The sequence below is a fragment of the Balaenoptera musculus genome, chromosome 12 (genome assembly GCF_009873245.2).
Source record: "Balaenoptera musculus isolate JJ_BM4_2016_0621 chromosome 12, mBalMus1.pri.v3, whole genome shotgun sequence".
NCBI classification, from domain to species: domain Eukaryota; kingdom Metazoa; phylum Chordata; class Mammalia; order Artiodactyla; family Balaenopteridae; genus Balaenoptera; species Balaenoptera musculus.
Window position 1 is genome coordinate 58,409,463 of NC_045796.1, and position 22,709 is coordinate 58,432,171.

General features: G+C 37.5%; 1 long non-coding RNA gene across 1 annotated transcript in view; it reads right to left on the reverse strand.

The window, feature by feature from the left end:
* Nucleotides 1-12,125: 12,125 nt before the first annotated feature.
* The window catches only part of LOC118905312, a 48,697-nt gene continuing 38,113 nt past the window's right edge, over nt 12,126-22,709 (reverse strand). Inside the window, exon 4 of the long non-coding RNA XR_005022201.1 lies at nt 12,126-12,287. This is a non-coding gene — a long non-coding RNA (uncharacterized LOC118905312). The remainder of the gene's footprint in view (nt 12,288-22,709) is intronic.

A 22,709-nucleotide genomic window follows, 5' to 3' on the forward strand; every position in this document is an offset into this window, starting at 1 on the left:
AATCATAAACACAGGTATAACATGTGTTTACTTTTTTCTTTCTTTAGTTTTAGAAAGACAACTACTATCAGTAAGCAATATTTACCATTTCAATCTTGTCATTCATCTTCAAAATTCTTAAGTGGATTTTCACATATATAAAATTTGAATAAGTTACTTGTTATTTAAAGATGAAACACTGGGCAACATCTTACATCTTCTCACTTATTAAATTCTTTCTTTAACATTGATATCATTAAATACAATTGCTGCACTTCATGTGCTTTAGACTTCTTTAAGAAATAGCTTTCTCTGGACCTGACTCCTCACACCTTTCCCTCTTTCTTTCCACAGAGTGAGTTTCTTAGAGGTTTCTTTGTGGGTGTTTTAGCATCTTTATACCTGGAAAGTTTTTTTCTCTTTGCCATTCATTCCCTTAACAGAGTTCTTGGAACATATATATATATATATTTCTGAATATTTTCTCACATTTTGCCATTATTAAATGAAAAGTATGACCTCCTTTGTTTTACAATTAATTTTTTCTGGCCTTTCTTGATTAATGACATAAACCTCCTTCATAAAAATACCCTTATCATCATTCAGTGATTAAATCTCAGTGATGCCTGGAATCATAACCTATAGATATACACGCTTCCTTTTACCACCCAGGACTGTCTTTAGGCACAGGGAAGAAGGGCCACTGATCTGAAACCTGCAAATGTCTCTTTCCCAGCTCCATCCTCCTGAGGGTAGATTGTCCTGCAGTTGTGCACATAATACACTGAGAAGTAGCCAAGGGTTGGCTGATTGTAGGAGGTGTGCTAAGAGCTTGGACGATGGGTCAAGTTGACCACAGGTGTGGGTGTAAGTCCCTCACAGAGTCAAAGGTAAGAAGAGAAGAAGGTGGGTCATCTCATTGCAGTGCAGACCTTCCCGGAATCTGAAATTTCTAACTTTAAATTTAGCTTTCCAAATCAGTATGAAGGTCCATTTGTCAAAGGAAGAGGCTAGGAATCATTTTATATAACAGTTTGTTGACTTGATCTGTAAATTTAAATATTTAGGTATTTGGCCTCCATTTTCACTCTTGCCAGGGCCACGTGATGTTAGGGGCAGGAAGGACTGACATCATCCTCCAAGTCATGTGCCAGAAGTAAAGCTAAGGGGGCCTTCCCTGGTGGCACAGTGGTTAAGAATCCGCCTGCCAATGCAGCAGACACAGGTTCGAGCCCTGGTCCAGGAAGATCCCACATGCAGTGGAACAACTAAGCCCGTGCACCACAACTACGGAGGCTGCACTCTAGAGCTCGCGAGCCACAACTACTGAGCCCACGTGCCACAACTACTGAAGCCTGCATACCTAGAGCCCGTGCTCCACAATAAGAGAAGCCACCGCAATGAGAAGCCTGCACACTGCAACGAAGAGTAGCTCCCGCTCGCCGCAAGTAGAGAAAGCCGCACACAGCAACAAAAACCCAATGCAGCCAAAAATAAATAATAAATTAATTAATTAATTAAAAAAAAAAGAAGTAAAGCTGAGCGGACATACAGAAAGGCCAATGCTTCTTTTTCTTCTTTTTTTAAAGATTTAGTTTTCTCCTACATTCTTGAATAAGCCAAGCAAATCCAAGCATATATCATTCAATTTCACATAACAACAACTAAAAGGGATAAGTGAATTCAAGAATTAATTGTCCTTTATGTTTTTTCCTCTATTCCTTGAACCTTCTATTTTACTGGTGGGCTCTTTCACATCTCTAAGGAAATTCCTGTTCTAATGCCATGATAATCTTGTTTCAGATCACAGAAAAGCAAGGGTAAATTATAGCATATTCTCATTGTCTTGAATTTATTTCCTTTTCAGAGTGTTGGCTAACCCTCATTTAGGTAATTGATAGTATCTAATTAAACTACCTATGTGGGTTTAATTTGTTATGGCATTTTTCAATGTTCCTACTCACCCAGAGTTGGATGAAATATTTTCTAAATCTATCATTTTGTAAAGCTCTCCAGAGTGAAACACAAGATTAGTATAAGGTCATAATCGTGATGATAAAAACATAGTCTTAAATTTATGTTCGAAGTTTCTATAATGATTTGAGAAAAAACTTTTGTCATTATAAATTGTGATCAGTGGAAATGTATGTCATTCAAATTTTAAAACTAAATTGATTAGGAGATTGCTTAATTGATATTCTCTGCTTTGATTTTACAATGCTTCTGTCAAATTTTCAAGCCCATCTCCAAAACAGATCGACCAGGCACTTGCTAATCAATTTCCCTGCCAGTGAATGCCTGTTCTAAGAAATGGGGGCCCCACAGCCCCTACTGAGTGGGCAGGGGGCCCTCTGACCCTTCCCCTTGGCCTAGCTGAATGAATGAGGATGATCACCTGACTTGAGCTGAACCACTTGGGATTTCTTTCAAAAATAGGTTCAAGGAGGGACTTCCCTGGTGGAGCAGTGGTTAAGACTCCGTGCTCCCAATGCAGGGGGTGTGGGTTCCATCCCTGGTCAGGGAACTAGATCCCACATGCGTGCCGCAACTAAGAGTTCGCATGACACAACTAAGGGGCCCACGTGCCACAACTAAGGAGCCTGAAAGCCACAACTAAGAAGCCCGCCTGACGCAACTAAGACCCAGTGCAACCAAATAAATAAATAAATATTTTTAAAAATAGGTTCAATGACTCAAGAATTCTTGTCAGTCTCTGTTGGGCACTTGATCCGATACAGGGTGCAATACCAAGGTGAGGGTAGCTATGTTAGTTATGAGCAAATGGAGCAGAGGAAGTCTGTCTGCAAACGGAATCATAAAGCAGACACATACACAGAGATCTTAGCAGAGAGCCCTTACAGCCCACAAGACAGAAAAAGAAAAAGAGAGATAGAGACACTGCCTTGACTTCTGCTACTTTCCTGATCCTGCTTCCAGACCAAGTGACTGACAGCTGCATAAGCTCCTTTGGGTTCTAAAAAGATATCCTTGTATATTTATAATAATTAGATATTTTACTTATACTAATTTAAGGGGTATCTAAAAGCAATCATCTTCAATAAGGAATAAATAGATTTTACCATCTCAACGTCTGTAATTCTGTGATGACATTTTGTATACAACCCATATGCAGAAATGAAGTTAAACCTCATAAGGATCCTGTAATATAGGTACTATTAGAATCACCACTTTACAAATGAGAAAACTGAGGCACAGAGAAGTTACACAACTTGTCCAATGTCATTCAACTAGTATTTGAGGTCATTCGGTTAAGAATCAAAAACAGACTGTCGCTCCAGGATACACACTCTAAAGAACTATCTAATTCACAGCATATCAATCATTTTTCTATGATTCAAATAATCATATTTCAGAGAAGGCTGACAGTAACTCATAATTTATTTAGTAACTGCATTAAGCAAAGTAAATAAAACAATACAACCATTAGAAGGAGCTTGAGAAAACCATTAGCATTTGGAATTATGAGTCTGATATGCAGATTAAAGTCAAAAAACCTTTAACCTTCCTTTTCAGAATGCCTCATTGACCATCCTTTCTCAGAGGAGTTACAAAGAAGATTGATATACGATAAAATCATTATGAAAATAAGGGTATTTAACTTTCCAATGAATAAGCAAACATGAACTAGAGAGTAATAAGACCAAATATTTATTAAGCACTCAAGAGAGCTTGAGTAACAGCTCTTAACAAGAGAGCTTGAGTAACAGCTGAGAATCTCTTTCCAGTTAAAATAGTTTTTGTATATAGCCTTCCTTCTGTTATATCATATGTTTCCTTAACATGAGACATAAGAAGCTAAAACTACTGTGGGATTATATTGAAATTTTTAAAGTTTGGGGGTTTGGGTTTTTTTACTAAAATTGATACCATTTTAAGATAAAGCCAAATACAATCTCTAAAAGTAAGTTTTAAAACGTTAATAACCAAGAACATAACAATAATAAACAATGCTATGTTTTGGATCATTAAGAATTAGACAATACTAATCTGCTGTTTATACTCTGAGCCCAATTCTCTGAGGTACAGGAGAAATACAGGGCAAAATTCCTTCCAGTAAGAGTGTACAATCTGGCTTGGAAAACAAAAGGAATCTACATGAAACAAGCGCAGACTGGTAAAAGAGGGTATGTTTTGTTATTTATTTATACTCCCAACCCATTAAAAAAATATCTGGTCAACTTCAAATAGCAGTATATAATCCAGCTACATACTGTGGGGATACAAAATAGACATCTAACAGAGAAGGACAAGAATGGGGATGCAATAGTCAAGGATTATATTTTGTAGCAAGAAAGTAAGACTTTCTTTACCTTATCCTCCAAGATGAGAGGTATTTCAATAAGCAGAAAGAAGGGAAGAATTCATTTAACTCCAGAAAAGCAGCATAAACATAAGCTTGGAGACAGGCAGTACTATACTGTGATTGTCCTTCCAACATCCATTCTTGCCTGTAGGTTAGAAGATAATGTACCCAATTCCAGGAATGAACCGGGCCCCAGGCAATCAGGGCAAATCCATTTTTTTATCCACGTCACTGGTCCAGATTATCCAGGCCTAAACCAATCAGTAAATGGTATCCACTGGTCTGAGTGGTTCAAAGGAGGGCTCAATTCTGTTGTGGGAAGGGATGCTTTCTCACATTGGCCATAGTGAAGCTTATATTCTTCACAAGTATTCTTAAGTATTGAAACATGAAAAGTGTGATTCTTCATACTCGTGGGAAATAGAGGTGCTTTCCACTGAAGAAAGGCTGTCAGCTTGTAATATCACTGATTTGTGATTCTATTCACAGTCTTTAAAATGTGACATCTATAAACAGGAGTTTTGTGTTCTGGTTGTATAATATTCTCATTGATAACATATATCAAGAATGAAGATTTGCAAAACATTTCTACTGTGTATGATACTGACCAATCTACTTGACTTCAATGATTATCACTTCATTAAAAGGGAAATACAATGCTTTTGTCCCTCTGTCTCACAGAGATAGTTTGAGAGTCATTGTCTATAAAAGCAGGATGTTGTGGTGATGCACAATAAGCTTTTAGGAAGAATACAAGCATAATTGCACTAAAACGAAAATCACTACTAAGCCAAATTTATATTCTTTTTTAATAAATAAGTTTCATTAATGTGTTCTAGCTTCTAAAACACCCAGAACACTAGTCATAAGGCTTCTTTAATCAGAGTTCTTCTGAATCATTTTCTTTTCCAACATAGTTGAAACATTTGGAATGACTCAACATAGAGTAAAAACAGTAACTTTATATAACTCCTACTTCAAATAAGGAAAAGTACAATGCAACTAATCCATATTCTTTGGAATGAAAGTCAGTTACAGTATTACTTCAAACACCTGAATTTCTTATTTTTCTCTTGAAATCTAAACAGTCCTTTCATAACTTGCAGGCAGTGATTTTTAACTGCAATTTAGGTCACCCAACTGTCCTCTTTTTTTCCCCTATTCTAGTTTCCAAATCTCTAAGTTTCATCAATTCATTTTCTGTCAGCACAATATATAAATACACAAAATCAATACTCAATCTGATAGATACAGGACTAATTTTAACAAACTATTTCAATCAAACCTTTTTCCAGATGTTGTTATCTTTATTTTAAATGCCCTATATTACTTAGTGTTTTAAAGTTATTTTCATTTCACTCTCAACACCTCTCTCTTCACACTGTCAACAATAGCTTGTCTATTTTCTCTTATTTTCAATTTGGAAATTTTTGCCATTGAAGAAGGAACAGGAATTGATTCCTTTTTCACCTCAATTACATCTTTCAAAACAATTTTAATGTACAGAAATAACATCTTACCTCCTGAAAAGAATACTAATTAACCCTCATAGACCAACAGTTCTGGTTTATTAGACTTCCATAATATACTTAGATTTGAGGCAAATTTTAAAAGAAAAAAAATTTAAGTCAATAATAATTTCTTTCAATCTTTAAAAAATTAGTTTTCTAAACTCCTAATCACCTCAACAGAAGCACGAAATTAAAACTTTACAAGAAACAGAAATCCTATTTTTGTCAAAAGGTATTTGTGTAATATCTTGCTGAACCCCCCAAAATATCACCCAACAACCTGTTAATAAAGCCAAACCAAGTTCATTTGGACTCACTGCACTAAGGGAGAATACCACCTCAACAGAGTGTTAGCAGTATCTCAGAAGAAGGATGTCAGAGTGAAATATTTATAAGACTTTGGAGTTTGAGCTTAAGTGGTTAAAGATGGGTCTTTCAAGGCAGGGAATTAGTTAAGATTCAATAAAAATTTGTGACACAATAGCTTAGGATTGGTAGACATAGCAAAGTGAGGGTCTTGAAGAGACTCTTGGAAAGTAAACCTCTGTTTGAAAAGTGAGCAGTTTGCCCAGGTGAGCAGATTATATTGTTTCCAATAAACTGATCTATAGAAAATTCCTGAAGCAAACACTGAAGTTGTTTATTGGTTTATAGCTGTATCTCTCCCAGGCAAAATTTTCTTGAAACAAACAACTAAGTCAGGTTGACAACGTTGGTCTAAAATCTTACTGAAGTCCTGTTGATACAGATGGTCGTTCTCAGTCTTCCCTTTTGATCATTCTTTAACCTGACCTGGAGTATAGATGGTTATCATAAGGGGAAATGATTAAAGAGATTCTATAGTCCACATCTAAGCCAGAAGCTAAGGGTGGTCTAATTAAACCAAAAGAACAGATTGCATCCATAAAAAAACCTCAGACTAGATATGGGTATATTAGCCAAACTGCCTAATCTCATAATTTTCTTTATTTGTTTCCTGGACCTTCTTAGTAATATTAAAATTCTCAGAAATACCTATAGGAATGGAAATGCAGTATTCTTTTCCTAAAGTGGTATTTGTAATACCTCTGCGATTCAGTTATGTCTAGGGCTTCTTCTTTTTTTTCCTTTTTTTGGCTGCACCGCACAGCATGTGGAATCTTACTTCTCCGACCAGGGATCAAACCCGAGCCCCCTGCTGTGGAAGCACGAAGTCTTAACCAGTGGACCCACAGGGAATTCCCTTGGGCTCCTTATTTTTTGAACTGAGAAGGAGTTCTATGGATTTCTGACATTATCTAACTCTCCTTTCAATCTCTGAATAATGGCATGTTAAGATTTTCTTCACCATCCATGCCTCTAGTAGAGTGATATAAAGAGGCTTAAGGACAGAAGAAAATCATCCATAATTTCCCTTGAGTAGTTAAGCTTTCAGATCTCAAGATAAGTTCAGTTTTTTTTTTTCTCCTGCTTGAAACAAGCTATATAATTATCTCCTTTCCTGAGAGTGTCAAATAGTGGATCAAAATGTAGCCTCAGTAGTATCATAGACTCCTGACTACCCTGAAACAGGCATCAATTCACTAAGATAAGAAGTAGCTGTCTGATTTGTTGGTAGTAGTCAGTAGGCTTTTGTGTCACAAATTCAATACCTATGGTAGGGGGCTGCCCAATGACAAGCTCTTAGGCAAAATACCCATGGCTGGATGCCAAGTCTTATATAGTTTCAGCAGTATTCAAAAGTATTAGGTACTAGGTGGGAGAATATATAGTAAAGATGTCATGAAATAGATGAAATGTTCTGCTTATAGGCAATCCAAAGATTTCCTACATGGTAAACCTTGTTTGGAAGGGCTATAAACATGAGACAGGTGTTAAATAAATGATACAGGTTCCCTTTCTGAGTCTTACCTCTGTAAAAGTTCAGTTATATAGAGATGTGCTCCTACAAGTGATACCTGGGTATTACATAATCCTCCCTTTCTATCTTCCTAGGTATGACATAACAGGGTGTTTTAGTTTTTGGTTATCTGCTTGATGTGCTATCCTCCCCAAAAAACAAACAACAACAAAAACCACACATTAGTAATTGAGTCATATGATTGATGAAACCACATTTTTTTATTGTAAGGAACTGGAACTAAAGGGAGCTAGTTGACATGGAGAAAATGGTTACAAGTTCAGCCATTGGTTCAATTGTGTGTTTTACCCAAATCCAAATCATGAACAAATTGCATCCAGATATTGGACTTATATTTAGGTGTGAATAAGATGGAAGAAAGCAATGTTGATCACAGAGAACTCATAAGTAACATAGTTAAAAAATAACAAGTGTGTTTCTTTAAAATTCAGATTTTTAACCAGAAAAAAAGGGGGAAATGGCTAAAAAATTAAATAACAAAAGCATGCAGATTAAAGAATGACAATCTGTGGCTCTAGTCCTTTAGAATCTGTTCCATAGCTCTGAAGTAGAAGCTATCCATGTCATGCAGCCGTCTTCTTCATTCAAAACTCTTGGTGGAAGCTGTCTCCTTTCAAAGACCATCTGCTGCTAAGGATTCTAAGGAACCTCAGTTTTATAATAGACATTAGAATGGCACTTCAGGTATCAGTGGGTATTGCCTACCACTTCTTGGTATTCACACCCTTGTGTAGTCCCACACTGTACCAAGTTTGGTCTGTGTGATTAATAGACTATGGCAGAAGTGATAGTATGTCACTTATGAGATTAAATGATAAAACACACTGGCTTCCTTCTTGGTTGTGTTCTCTCTCTCTTCCTCTCTTCCTCTCTCTCTCTTCTTCTGTCTCTCTCTTTCTCTCTTTCTCTCTTGTCTCCGATCATTTTTGCTCTGGAGAAAGCCAGTTGCCATGTCACATGCAACCATATAGAGAGGTCCACTGATGAGATACTGAGGGCTCCTAGCCAATAGTCATGTGAATAATCTTGGAAATGGATAGTCTAGTCCAGTCAGGACTTCAGTTGATTGCAGCCCCAGCTGATAGCTTGACTGGAACCTCATGAGAGACCCTGATCCAAAATCACTAGCTATGTCATTCTCAATTCTTGACCCTCAGAAATTATGTGGAATAACAAATGTTTACTGTTTTAAGTCACCAAATCTGGGGGTCATTTGTTGAATAATTTGTTCCTCAGTGATAGATAACTAATACAGAGGGTGAAATCCTGTGTCTTTTTAACTAGAAGACATAAATCTAGGGATCTAGACTGTAGAGTTTAACTGCCGTTAGAGTGGCTGGAAGTATCTGATAAAGTTCTTTCCAACATGCCTCCTAACAGTTTTGTTTTCCCCTCTTCTGTCTTTTTCCTGAAGAGGAAGTCTCCAGGTTTTAGCCCATATAGAGTTGCTTAGGAGGATGTAAAGGAAAGACAACTTGAATCTGTTGCAATAAGAATGAATATATAGCATGAATGGTTTGCAGTAATTTGCCATGTATGTCTGAAGTAGAGTCCAAAATCAGGGAAGCAATGTCATAGGGTAACTTGTAACAAGTTCACGTGGTAAGAATTGATGAGTGCCAGAGGGTGTGAACCTCAGGATCTTGAGAGTCAGAGGAAGCCCAAAAGTGTCAGTTTTGCTAGTTTCAGTTTTATAATATCGTTAATTCTGTCTCATTTTCTTGAGGTTCGAGGAGATGAGAACAATGAAGTTTCTGAACAAGTTCAAGGCTTTACAAAATTTTCTAACTGTCCCATTAAAATGAGTGCCTCTATCACTGGAGAGATTGATTGGACCTCCCCAGGTTGGGAACATAAAATCAACAATGTGTTTGCTACTGTCAGAACATAGCTCTCCTGGAAGGAAATGTTTCATCCACTCTAAGAATAAGCAAACAGTGATCAGAAGGACATATTAAAAACCCATAGAAGGAGGCAGTTATTTGAACTACTTCAAAAATGTCCATGGGGACCTAGAAGCCTGGGCTCTTGTCCATGTCCATCCTTACACACACGTACAATCTTAGTAAAAATTTCCCCATCAATGTTGACTGACTATAGTAGTCAATTTGTACTTCTTATGGTAGGTAATTTCATGTGAAATTTTTGGCAAGGTTCTAGTTAAAGTCCTCAAGTGACACCGAGTATCCACTTTGAAGTGTCAGAGATTATCTTCATGTAATTTACAATTGGAATTTTTCCAATAACTCTCCATATTCTGGAGCCAATCACTGCCATTCCATAAAAGCTTCCTTCAACCTCTCAAAAGAATTGGCTTCTAGGACCATCATGGGAGCCAGAATCTTAGTGAGGCCTGCCTGCCATATTGATTATCTAGGCTTTTTTTTGTTCCTCCATGCTGTTTTTTGCATGGCTTCAACCTTTATGACAGCCAACTCCTTAGGAAGTACTAGAGCATTTAAAAGTTACTTAATCTGTTAATCATTTTTAACTGAGTTAACTGCTAAGGTGAAAAACCTTTATTGTTAATACTTCACACTCCTTAGGATGGATATTATTAAAAATATGGAAAATAACAAGTGCTAGCAAGGGTGTGAAGAAATTGGAACCCTCATGCATTACTAGCAGGAATGTAAGGTGTTGCAGCCACTGTGGAAAATACTTTATGTTTATATTAATATATTTACCTTAATGTTATGTTATGCTAAGTGAGGTAAGCCAGACACAAAAGAAAAAACATTGTATGATTCTGCTTATATGAGGTACCTAGAATAGGAAAATTCATAGAGACAGAAAGTAGAATAGAGGTTACCAGGGCTGAGAAGAGTGGGCAGTGAGGAGTCACTGTTTAATGGGGATATAATTTCTGTTTGGTGATGGTTATAGACACCTTGAACTTGGACTTCCCAGCCTCCAGAACTGTGAGAAATAAATGTTTGTTGTTTAAGCCACCCAGTCTATGGTATTTTTGTTATAGCAGCCCAAATGGACTAAGATATATATGTGTGTCTACATAGATACATAACCATAATTTTAAAAAATCTCCTTTGTTTCCAAAGCATTCCAAAATCATGGACCACTCCAACAGCCTACCTTCTATAAGTGTATATATTAACTCTTGTCTCTTATCAATTGGCAAGTTCTGGCAAGTACAAAAAAATTTGACTATCTGGGCTAAATTTACTTCGGATAAAGGGTCATATCCTAAGAGTGAAATGAGATATGTCATGACATATCTTGCCTAATATTTCCCAGTTTCAGAAGTAAGAGTTGACTCATCAACAAACAATACTAAGTCAGGATTTTCTATGGATGTTTATAACAAATCCGTTCAAGGCATAGTCAGTTCTTGAACAGACTCTAGACAGCCATGGGATTCCCTTTTTGGGGTAATGAAGAAGATTAGTAGAAATTAAAATACTACAATGATGGATACAATGTGGAAGGAAAAGCAATAAAATTTCATTGGAAGTAAGCCCGCTTGCTGAATAATGTCATCTATTTTCAGCAAGTAGTAAAGATTACACAGTATGAGATACCATCTTGTTTAAGGAAGATCCTGAAACCAAGTCAGTATAATGTTCTACTTGTTTGGCTGCTGCCGCTTAGACGAGGAGATATGGGTCTAGGAACAGGCTGAAATAAACACTTGGTCTGTGATGGTTCCCATGGGTTTGCATTAGAACATTAAGAGAGTATCCCAGGGCATTGATGTAGAAATAGGTAGAAAGTTTTGTCGTTCAGAAGACCCAGAATATAAGGCTTTTGAAGAAGTCACAAAACAGCTGCTAATATTTAGATTCTCAGGGAAGAGTTTCAGTTACCAAGGACTACGCAAGTTATACAGAGATGTGACTCGCAGTAGCCAGTGAAAACCAGAAAATCTGTTGATTGTCTCTTAGTAATCTGTCTAGGAAAGTTTTCAATGGCTTGTAATCTGTCAAGCATGAAAAATTTACTCTCCTTAGAATAAATTATATTCTGGACAATGGACTCTGTTCTGAGGAAATTGTAATTTTTCTTTGGAAATGATATAACCTTTAAAAGTTAAAATAGTAAGTATACAGAATCTAATTTTTAAGCCCACCTCATCTTGAAAACATAGCAAAAGGTCACCCACATATTAGATAAGAAAAATTTACAGTACTGAAGGTCCTAACTAAGAAGCTGTGGAAAATAGGAGGGTGCCTCAATAAATCCCCAAGGCATAACTTCCCAATAAATTGTTGAACTTCCAGTTTTTTTTGGGGGGGGCAGGGGTTGACTTTTTCAATCTAAAGAAAAGCAGAACACATGCTTATAATGTTGGCACTGAACATAAAGTAGTATTGGGGTTTGGTACCACAGGGAAGCAGAGGTAATATGTTTATTTGGGCTTAACCCAAAACTATGTTGAATAATAATGGTGAGAGTGGGCAACCTTGTCCATTATGTGCAATCTTGGTGAAAATATCAAAATGTCATCTTTCCCTAGACAACAGTTGAGCACATAACCTAAAGCAACCAGTTTTCTTCTCTCTCGTCTCTCTTCTCTCTCTTTCTCCCTCTTCTCTCTTTCTGCTTTTAATTTTAACTAAAGTGATACAAAGGCATCAAATATTAGCATAGTAATAAGGCTCTTCAAAAGATACTGTTAAGAAAATGTAAAGAAAAGCTACAAACTGAGAAAACACTTACAAATCACATACTTGATAAAGGATCTGGATTCAGAATATATAAGGAACTCTCAAAACTTAATAAAAAAAAAAAAGCAACCCAATTTTTAAAAATAGGGAAAACATATAAAACTATAACCAAAGAAGTACAGAATATAATTACAATAAAATAATATTTTCACCTATCAAAATGACAAATTACTTGTTCCGTACTTGCAAGAAAATGTGAGGACAAACATTCACACTTTTGTAGGAATGTAAACTGGTAAAACTTTTCTAGAAGGAAATTTTGATACTATTTATTCTAGAGTTTTAACTGTGTTCATATTTTTTGACCCATATGTTCCCTTTTGTGTAGGGAAACTAAGGAAATAATTATATACATAGTCAAAGATACATTCAGCATAGGAAACCATCAGCACTGAAAGGCAGAAAGATGTTATCTCTTGTCATTTATAAAATATAGGTTTCTGGATATATATATATTTTTAGATTGTGGATAACTTTGTCTCCCTTATACTTTACAATGTTTTGTACAATAAACATGTATTTCCTTTATATAGAAAAACAGATTGTTTTCTTTCATTTATTTTAGGTTGTAGAGCAATCATTCAAGTGTCGGTTTTCAGGTACTGATTTATCACAGGGGACAATGAAGTTGAAATACAGATCTGGCTTTGTGTTAATCTTTTTAAAACACAGATTAAGAATAATAAACTCAATCAGCATGTTCTTCAAGAAAGCTAAATCAAGTGACAATTTTCAAAGTTTTATGTGAATACATTTTTTTTTAATATTTATTGAAGGCCAACTATAGTTTTCTTTTTTTAATTCATTCATTTATTTATTTTTGGTGCGTTGCGTCTTCATTGCTGTGGTGAGCAGGGGCTACTCTTCATTACGGTGCGTGGGCTTCTCATTGCACCGGCTTCTACTGCTGCACAGCACGGGCTCTAGGCGCGTGGGCATCAGTAGTTGTGGCTCGTGGGCTCTAGAGCACAGGTTCAGTAGTTGTGGCGCACGGGCTTAAGTTGCTCTGTGGCATATGGGATCCTTCTGGACCAGGGCTCGAACCCGTGTCCCCTGCATTGGCAGGCGGATTCTTAACCACTGTGCCACCAGGGAAGTCCCTTATGTGAATACATTTTTAAGGCTGAGTTTGAGAGTGGAGGGCAGAAAGTAGAGTGAATCAATGATCTTTCCTTTGACATTGCGGGATGGACAGAAAACGTATCGCTAGGTAATGGGTTGACTAATAGCTTTTTATAAGAAAAATAAATAGAGATTGTTTTGTTCAACCTTCTCATTTTATAGATCGAGCATCTGAGACCTTACTACAATCCCCATGTTTAAAAATCTACTAATACTAGCTAGTTACTATTTTCTATCTCCCGATTCAAAGTGCCTACCACTACTCAGAATTTCATTGAGACTTGGGATATCAGTTACCCTTCCTTTTTGTTGTGGTAAAAGACATAAAGGGATGCAAAGGCGACCAGTACAATAATAAATGATGGTGAAAAATGTGGCCCAAAATATGTCAGAATGAGCTTCTGCTAGTTTTATTGCTAGAAATCATCTCCCTTTCAAACTGTGCCTGAGTGATTTCAGACAATTTTCCAGTGTGCTACCTCCCATGTGCTCTCATGTCCTATCATCAGCTGCTCCCTCAGGCCAGCACTGCTACTTTGATGCTGAGGACCCTCCTAAGATTGCTTTACCATTGGTTATAGCTGCCCTCATCCAGTGGCCACCTCCACTATCATCATCTGGCCTCAGAGAAAGAACTCTGCCCATTCATTGTCTACTTTGTCATAAATGTTGACCAGGTACTTCTCTTTAATTCCCCATAGCACACCATCAACACTTCATTACATGGGAAATTGAAATTTGTGACATGTCTTTAGTGAAGGATCAGGGATAACAGAAAGGAAACAAGGAAATCTACAACCCCCCATGACCATCATTTGAGTAAATCACACAAAAGTAGTGCCAATAGATTTACACCACAAAAAGGGGGTGGGGGGTGGGGGGAGGGCTGTTAATCACACAATTCTATCTCCCCTACACCACTGTGTCCTCTAGTAAGCAAATAAGCCATGCTCTTTCCAAAAGTCCAGAGTCTTATTTTTTCTTAGATGGCCATTTCCTTGTCAACGATACATCTAAATCTTAAAATCCCTTTAAACCTGAGATAAAAATGCTTTTCCCATCACTAGGTTTCACTACCGTGGCTCCCCTTCATATTTGCCATTTCTGAATTGTTTGAATATTTACATTTGTAACTCTGAAGGATAGGTATTATATTGCAAGTTCTTACCTTACATTTGTTTCATTTATCTAAATTCCATCTCCACAGCTAAATGGCTAACATTTCAAGGACAGGAACTACTATTTCTTTTTCACTTTCCATAATACTTTGTACAATACCAGACACAGAGTAGGCTTTTGATACTCAAAGACTTCACTGAATTTGACTTATAGCACTAGGATAATTTGCGATTTGAGATACGATGGCAATGGTCTTTCTTCAAATGTTTATTCTCTTTCTTTGGTGATTGAATTTAAGTGCCTTTGCCCTAAATATAAGAGTGAACATAAATCATTGTAAACACTACCAGGAAACAATAAGGAATTAAATCCAGGATTAAAAAGGAAATAACTATGTATACATATGATTAATTATTTGAATTTTACAATCCTGTGTTATTTTCTTTCTTTATGTAGCTTGCTTAAGCTTTTAATGACAAAAATCTTATTTGAAAAATGTATTCTATTTTATTATCAATCCAAGAAAACACACGGCTCAGTAGTATCCTAAGCACAGTAACCTGCTGAGTAGGGATTATCTTAAAAAACAACAAATCTAACATTCATTCACTGGAACAAGGACAAATAGAATAGAAAAACTGTTCACCTCCAGACTCAGGCAATTAGTTTTAAATATGTCTAGATGAGTGCTGCTACGAGAAATAAATGCACTGAATAGTAACTATGAAAAAAGATAAATTGCAAAAGAAGCCAAGGTATAAGTAAATATCCTAACAGAAGGCACTTGAAAATAAATCCTCACCACTGTTGGAGGTTTCAGAATATAAAGATCTATTAAGTTTTATTTTTGAACTTCTATAACTGCCCCCATGGTAACAGTCCAGGACAATTCAGATGGAAAATTTAAATTAAGAACCGTAGTTTGGACAGAATGCACAAATGTCCACAAATCACTAACCTAATTGAGAAAATGAATTCTAGCATTCATTTTTTTTAAATAGCAATAGGCCTTCTGTCATGATCAGGAGATGGGGTAATCTGAAGACAATCCGATAATACTTTGTTTAAAAATGTAACCATAAAAATACAATGTGGCAAAAATTCTGAAGATAATACTTATCCTTCCCCAGAATGGCAGATATTCCTTTCTAAGTAAAAAGGCTTTTATTTTGCTCTTATTATAAGAGTAATAGGTGTACATAGAAACAAAAATTTTAAAAATGCAGAGGGGTTTAAAATGAAAAGCAAGTCTTTCTTCCTGCCTCCCACTCCCAATTCCATTCCCCATAGACGACAATTTTTTATACAATTTCTGGCTTTAGTTCTTCTAGAGATTACCTTCGTTATCCCCTTAATAACAAGGATTATCTAGATTCTAGGTTATCTTCTCGAGGTTATCTATATAAGCATATAACAATATTGCTGATAACACTACACCTCTATTTCTTTTATTGATTGTTGTCTCTAGCAGAAAAAATGAGAAATTAGCTCATGTTTTCTGCACCTCCCCCTCCCCATTCAGTCTTTATTATATTTTTATTTTAGTAGGTTTACTTGAAAATTTTAAGTAATCTGCTTAAACGTCTCGTTCTTTAATTTACATTCCTTAACTCCTTGCTATAAATATGAAAAATATTAGTACTTCTGTAGCTCATTCCACTTCTCCAAAACTCAGTCAGATATACCATTATTTTACTGTCAAGGTCTATAGAATTTGCATCTTATTCTGTAAGATAAATTTTTTCACTTTGTCTATATGTTGATTCTGAAAACTGAAAACCAATAGAAAGCATTTCCATTATCATTCATTACAGAATGACGTTTCATGATTGGATTTAGAGAAAGAAATCTAATCTACAAAACTGAACCTTGTAAATAAATATTCCAAGAGCATGGGTCAAAAGGATTCTCAGTGTTTACTTGGCTGCTTCTCAAAGCCTTTGACTAGGAAGGAATATCTGAAGAAATAATGAAGTTATATTTTCCAGAATTTTTTTTTAAAGGTGAAATACTTCAGATTGAAAAGGTCCTTAAGGTGTCAAAGAGAAGAAACAAGGAAAATCCACCTTGAGACACACCAGAGTGATGTTTATGAGCCTCAAAGACAAAGAGAACATTTTAAAAGCTTACAAAGAGGGGCTTCCCTGGTGGCGCAGTGGTTAAGAATCTGCCTGCCAATGCAGGGGACACAGGTTCAAGCCCTGGTCCAGGAAGATCCCACATGCCGCGGAGCAACTAAGCCCATGTGCCACAACTACTGAGCCTGTGCTGTAGAGCTCGTGAGTCACAACTACTGAGCCCGTGCACCCAGAGCCCGTGCTCCACAACAAGAGAAGCCACCGCAATGAGAAGCCCTTGCACCGCAACGAAGAGTAGCCCCTGCTTGCTGCAACTAGAGAAAGCCTGCACGCAGCAACGAAGACCCAATGCAGCCAAAAAAATAAATAAAAATAAATAAATTAAGTAATTTTAAAAAATAAAGGTTACAAAGAGAAAGAACAGAGAATATACAAAGGAATAAGAATTAGACTGACTTCAGATTTTTCAGTAGCAACACTGGATGAAAGAAGACAATGTAGAAAAGTCTCCAAAGTATTAAAGGACAAGAATTTAGAATCTAGAGTTTTCTATGTAGCCATTAAAATGTGAAGGCATGATAAGGTATTCTCAGATCTATAAGACCTCGGAAGCTTTGCTGCAATAGAATTTTTCTTGAATTCTCAATTCTTACCACAATGGCTGACACAAGGTAGGCACTTAATGAATACACAATAAAGAAAGGAAGGAACAGTGGGAGGGAGGACAAAAGGAAATGAGAGAGGAAGAAAGAAAGAAAATCCAAAAGTAAACTCAGTCCTGAATTTTATGAAAACACAGAGACACTATGTCCTATGTAGTTGAACAGTATTTGCTACATAAAGACCTACATTAAAAACAATTTTGGATACTTAAATAAGAGGAGAGAAATTCAAAAGATGTTGCGAGAGAAATTTGAAGTAAAGGTGATAAAATATTTTGGTAAAATTTATTGTTGCCTTTTAAAAAATCACTGAAACTAATTATTCAGCCTTGGACAAAACCTATGCTACACACAAGAGAAGCTTGAGGACATTATGCTAAGTGAAATAAGCCAGTCACAGAAGGACAAATACAGCATGAATCCACTTATGTCAGGTATCTAAAATTGTTAAACTCTTAGAAAGTATCAATAGAATTGTGGTGCCAGGGGCTGGGGGGAGGGAGAAAGGGGATTGTTGTTCGATGGGAATAGAGTTTCAGTTTTGCAAGATAAAAATTTTTCTAGAGGTCGTTTGTTCAACAACATGCATACAGATAACAATACTACACTGTACACCTAAAAATGGTAAAAAAGTAAATTTTATGTTATGTATTTTTTACCACAATTTAAAAAATAGCTGAAACTAGAGCTTCTGTCTCTGCAATTCACTAGCAACATAGAATAGCTGTCTTTCGAGTTCCTTAGGGAAGACATATCAGCTATCAGGTTTTTAAATAACTAACACTTTTTCTCCTATCTTCTGCTGGGTATTGATTCCACTTTCCTCACTATTTTGACTTCTGTGACCGTGAGCCTAAACTAAGCCAGTGAGACTCCCTTTCTCAGTGTTATGGACTGAATTGTGTCCCCTGCTTCCACCACCACCAAGTTCATATGTTGAAGCCCTAACTGCCAGTTCCTCAGAATGATTCTATATGGAAACAGGGTCTTTAAAGAGGTAATTAAGTTAAAATGAGACCATGAGGATGGGATCCTAATCCGATACAACTGGTGCTTTTATAAAAGAAAGGTACTCCAGGGGTGCACATGCACAGAGAAAAGGCCATGTGCGGACACAGCCAGAAGGTGGCCACTCGCAAGCCAAGGGGAGAGGCCTCAGGAGAAACTAAACCTGTCGCCACCTTGATCTTGGACTTCTAGCCTCCAGAATACTGAGAAAATAAATTTCTTCTGTTTAAGCCACCCAGCCTGTAGTATTTTGTTATGACGGCCCTAGCAAACGAATATACTCAGAAACCTTATTTTGAACAGAGCCACCAAAGACTCAAGTTAGTTGGTGTGATAGAGCAGCTAACATTCTGGGGCAGGGGTGGGAGGTAGAGGGAAAGATAATACACACAAATAAAACTCAGTGTCAAGAAGCAATCAGTCTGGGACTTCCCTGGTGGCGCAGTGGTTGGGAATCCGCCTGCCAATGCAGGGGACACGGGTTCGATCCCTGGTCTGGGAAGATCCCACATGCCAGAGCAACTATGCTCGTGGGCCACAGCTACTGAGCCTACATGCCACAACTACTGAAGCCCGTGCACCTAGAGCCCGTGCTCCGCAACAAGAGAGGCCACCACAATGAGAACCCTGCGCACTGCAATGAAGAGTAGCCCCCGCTCGGCGTAACTAGAGAAAGCCCGTGCGCAGCAATGAAGACCCAACGCAGCCAAAAATAAATAAAGTTCAAAAATATACAAGTAAATAAAATAAAATATATATATAAAAAAAGAAGCAATCAGTCCTATGAAAAAAATTACACGAGAATAAGGGAATATAGTAATGGAGGATGAGGGCCTATTTTAAGGTAGTTAGGGAAGAAAATATCGAGAATTTTTGTTCATTACATGTTTTTTTACAAAGTCTCAAAGGAAAAAAATCTCCCTAGTATCAGTAAGAGTTTTCTTTACCTTTAGGAGCAACTGGTTCATTGTCACCATGTTAAAACCACAACACTTGTAACTGTTCACATTACCCATGTAACATTTGTGATTTACCCTTATCACAGGGTTACCAACAAAGGAAAGACAACTGGACGGACAGCTGACAACAGCAACAATGGAAGACAGAAAACATAAGGAAAATATTTTCAAAGTGATGAGAGAAGATACCATCATGAGATTGTTTGAAGTCATATTTTAAATGTAAACCACCTGGGTCTAACAGCAGGTGTGTCCTTGTTATGGAGATGGCTACTGATGTTGAACATTTGAATCAGGATAATAGCTGATAAAAATATCTTCTACCTACAATACACATACAATCTCTAATCCTCAAAACAACCCTAAAAATAGACATTATTACCTGTATTTTATAAAACAGAACCAGAGACTCAGGGAAGTTAAATTACATAAAACCATACAACTAATCGAAACATCTACTGTTACATTTCATAGCCCATATTCTATACATTAAATCATTGGCCTTTCCAAATTTGCTCTAAATTTATGTTCATCAAGCAAACTTCATAATATTTATGCTTATATAAATTTTCTCTTCAGGGAAAAAATTGCATACTGATTATTCATAAAATTCATGTCAGAAATAGATTTGAAATATTAGGGAATTTACATAAATTTTATTTACACAAATCTTTAGAAGCATGTCTATGATCAAAATCTTTACAAGCATGTCTATGATAAAATGTATTTAGATTTACAGAGGTAAATCTTACAAAACCCATTTTTTCTCATTATATTCGTAACCTACCATCTTTAATAGATAAAGTGCTAACCTATCATCAGAAGGACATAAAGACTGGGATTTTTCTCAGTAGAAATGAAATATTAGTACTGCTCTAACTTGCTTTCTTACTTGATTTTATTTATGCCTCTTCCACCCCCCAGTTGCAAGATGGTCATGATTAAGTGTTTAACTCAGCCATAGAACATTCTGACCCACAAAGAAATCAAATTCATGTCCTTGGCCTTATTAGAACAGTTTCACGAATCACCATTATCCAAATTTATGTTTTAAAAATTCCAATAGTAATTATTGTCTGTAGAATCCATTTGGTAATTAATCATGTACTGCTTTGTGACAAACCTATTGTTCTCTTGAACTGTTACTTAACTATTCTGTTATTTATCTTGATGCTACAGTCCCTCTTTTATACTGTCACAAAATTATCTTCCTAAAGCACAGATATTATGGTCATGTTATTGCCCTGCTCAAAAACTATGAAAGGCACAGTCTCAGGATTCCCTCTGGCTTTCAAGCCCCTTGCTTCCACTGGATTGGTGCATTTTACAGATCATGACACTGTTCTACCTGTACTTTCTGTTCTTCCCCACAGGGCAGAGTAATAGACCCCCCAAAATGTACACATACTAATTCCCAGAACCTGTGAATATATTAGCTTGCGTGGCAAAAGGGACTTTGCAATTGTGATTAAGGATCTTTGTGAGACAGTGTGTGTGTGTGTGTGTGTGTGTGTGTGTGTGTGTGAGATTAAGAATCCTGAGATGGGGACTTCCCTGGCAGTCCAGTGCTTAAGACTCCATGCTCCCTATGCATGCTCCCAGGCAAGGGTTTGATCCTTGGTCAGGGAACTAAGATCCCACATGCCACATGGTGCGGCCAAAAAAAAAAAAAAGAAGAAAGGAAAGAAAAGAAAACCAAAACATCATATAAGAAATTTTTAAAAAAGAGAGAATCTTGGGAGATTAACCAAGATGGCGGAGTAGAAGGACGTGCTCTCACTCCCTCTTGCGAGAGCACCAGAATCACAACTGGCTGCTGGACAATCATCGACAGGAAGACACTGGAACTCACCAAAGAGGATACCTCACGTCCAAGGACAGAGGAGAAGCCGCAGTGAGACGGTAGGAGGGGCGCAATCAGAGTACAATCAAATCCCATAACTGCTGGGTGGGTGACTCACAGACTGGAGAACACTTATACCACAGAAGTCCACCCACTGGAGTGAAGCTTCTGAGCCCCACGTCAGGCTTCCCAACTTGGGTGTCCAGCAAAGGGAGGAGGAATTCCTAGAGAATCAGACTTTGAAGCCTAGTGGGAATTGATTGCAGGACTTTGACAGGACTGGGGGAAACAGAGACCCCACTCTTGGAGGGCACACACAAAGTAGTGTGCGCATCGGGACCCAGGGGAAGGAGCAGTGACCCTGGGGGAGACTGAACCAGACCTACCTGCTGGTGTTGGGGGGTCTCCTGCAGAGGCGGGAGGTGGCTCTGTTTCACCGTGGGGACAAGGACACCGGCAGCGGAGGTTCTGGGAAGTGCTCCTTGGCATGAGCCCTCCCAGAGTCTGCCATTAACCCCATCAAAGAGCCCAGGTAGGCTCCAGTGTTGAGTTGCCTCAGGCAAAACAACCAACAGGGAGGGAACCCAGCCCCACCCATCAACAGTCAAGTGGATTAAAGTGTTACGGAGCTCTGTCCAACACAGCAACAGTCAGCTCTACCCACCAACAGAGCCTCCCATCAAACCTCTTAGATAGCCTCAACCACCAGAGGGCAGACAGCAGAAGCAAGAAAAACTACAATCCTGCAGCCTGTGGACCAAAACCCACAGTTACAGAAAGATAGACAAGATGAAAAGGCAGAGGGCTATATATCAGATGAAGGAACAAGAAAAACCCCCAGAAAAACAACTAAATGAAGTGGAGATAGGCAACCTTCCAGAAAAAGAATTCAGAATAATGATAGTGAAGATGATCCAGGACCTCGGAATAAGAATGGAGGCAAAGATTGAGAAGATGCAAGAAATGATTAACAAAGACCTAGAAGAATTAAAGAACAAACAAACAGAGATGACCAATACAATAACTGAAATGAAAACTACACTAGAAGGAATCAATAGCAGAATAACTGAGGCAGAAGAACGGATAAGTGACCTGGAAGACAGAATGGTGGAATTCACTGCTGCGGAACAGACTAAAGAAAAAAGAATGAAAAGAAATGAAGACAGCCTAAGAGACCTCTGGGACAACATTAAACGCAACAACATTCGCATTATAGGGGTCCCAGAAGGAGAAGAGACAGAGAAAGGGCCAGAGAAAATATTTGAAGAGATTATAGTTGAAAACTTCCCTAACATGGGAAAGGAAATAGCCACCCAAGTCCAGGAAGTGCAGAGAGTCCCATACAGGATAAACCCAAGGAGAAACACGCCGAGACACATAGTAATCAAAATGGCAAAAATTAAAGACAAAGAAAAATTATTGAAAGCAGCAAGGGAAAAACGACAAACAACATACAAGGGAACTCCCATAAGGTTAACAGCTGATTTCTCAGCAGAAACTCTACAAGCCAGAAGGGAGT